Genomic DNA, 1520 nt, shown 5'->3' on the forward strand with positions numbered 1-1520 from the left:
GCGCTAAATTGTCACTGATTACAGCGTTTCCCGTGGTTGTACGGAGAACTATTTATCGCAGACTCAAATATTTTTTTGCAAAACCTGTAATTTTGCTCGTTACAGGAAATATTTTTACCGTCGATTTTATACGTACACAGGTTTTACACATGTCAACTTTGACTTTTGAAAGATTTAAAATATGAACAAGTTATGTGACCGTAAAAAGTGTTGTGTGGCGGATTGTAACAATAAAATATCAAAAAGGCATCGTTTCCCACATTTTGAAACAGATTGTTTTGTGCATGAAACGCGAAGAGGATTGAAATGTGCTATTATTTCTTTCCTATTTATGCAAGGTAAGTAACAGGTACAAATTGAGGCAGAATTATTACCAACTGTACCTATAGGCGCAAAAGGGTGTAGACTTGAGTTTTATGTACAGATGTAGATACTTATATTGTAATTCGTTTTAGATAATTCAACAACTTCCACCCTTGCTTCTCAAGTAACCAGTAAGCACCAGGATCAAGTTAACATTTGTTGTCAAAAACTTGTGTGACAATTTGCTGAAACGGTTTTATTACCTCTTGGAACAAATAATTTAGTTCTCAAGATATTTTTTAACAAAAATATGTAGTCCAAACAGCAATTAAAACCAAATATTTCGTAGGACAACTCGTTACGTAAGGATCTTTTTGCAAAGTGTTAACTCTACAAAGCGTAAGTTGCACTTACTTCTGAGTTTTATATGTAATTTGTAAACATGTAATTTAAGATGTCTGTGTTAAATAATGTAATGTGATTGTATCTAAATACACTTGCAATTTAACAACTTTGTATTCTTTATCTATATTTGTGATTTAGATCGAATTGGGGAAATTACTTCATGGATTTAGAAGCTGGTCACCAGATGGCGCTACTCTGATTTTGATGCTTTAGTTCACAGTACACCCACCAGGGTCCGCCAAAATACCATACAAATTTGTAACATTGCTGTTTCTATTCTGAGAAGGCCGTATTCTGTGATTTATACCAACAAATCTCAAATTTGACCAGTGCGTCGGTTATTTATAGTAATACACCTAATATTCTGCGCGAATCCTGCTTTCTGCTGGACAAATATGAGCACTACGCGATTCGGTGAGGCTTCCGAAGCTGCTATTAACGTGGCTATCGATCAAGTGACGCCAATAAATACTAAGAGATCGAATGGTTACGTATGGAAGCAGTTTCATGAATTTTGCGGACAACGAGGTTACGAATTAACAAGAACGATGCCCACCACAAAACTTGCCCTAATTATGAAGGATTGGGGGTACAACATGAAACAGAAGAATGGAGAAGACTATAAGGAATCGGTGATAAAAACAATGTGGAACGTGACCGCCAAGCAGCTTCAAAAATTGTATTTTCAAGAATTCGGTGTAAGGTTTGATTCATTTTCTGACGTGGAGTTTAAACAAAGCCCGAGACGCCAAAAGACGTGAACTGCAGAAGCTGCCTGAAAAACGGAAGTGCAGCTCATCTGCCCTGAGTGA

This window comes from Photinus pyralis, unplaced genomic scaffold, assembly GCF_008802855.1.
Source record: "Photinus pyralis isolate 1611_PpyrPB1 unplaced genomic scaffold, Ppyr1.3 Ppyr1.4_LG9, whole genome shotgun sequence".
In the NCBI taxonomy this organism is placed as follows: domain Eukaryota; kingdom Metazoa; phylum Arthropoda; class Insecta; order Coleoptera; family Lampyridae; genus Photinus; species Photinus pyralis.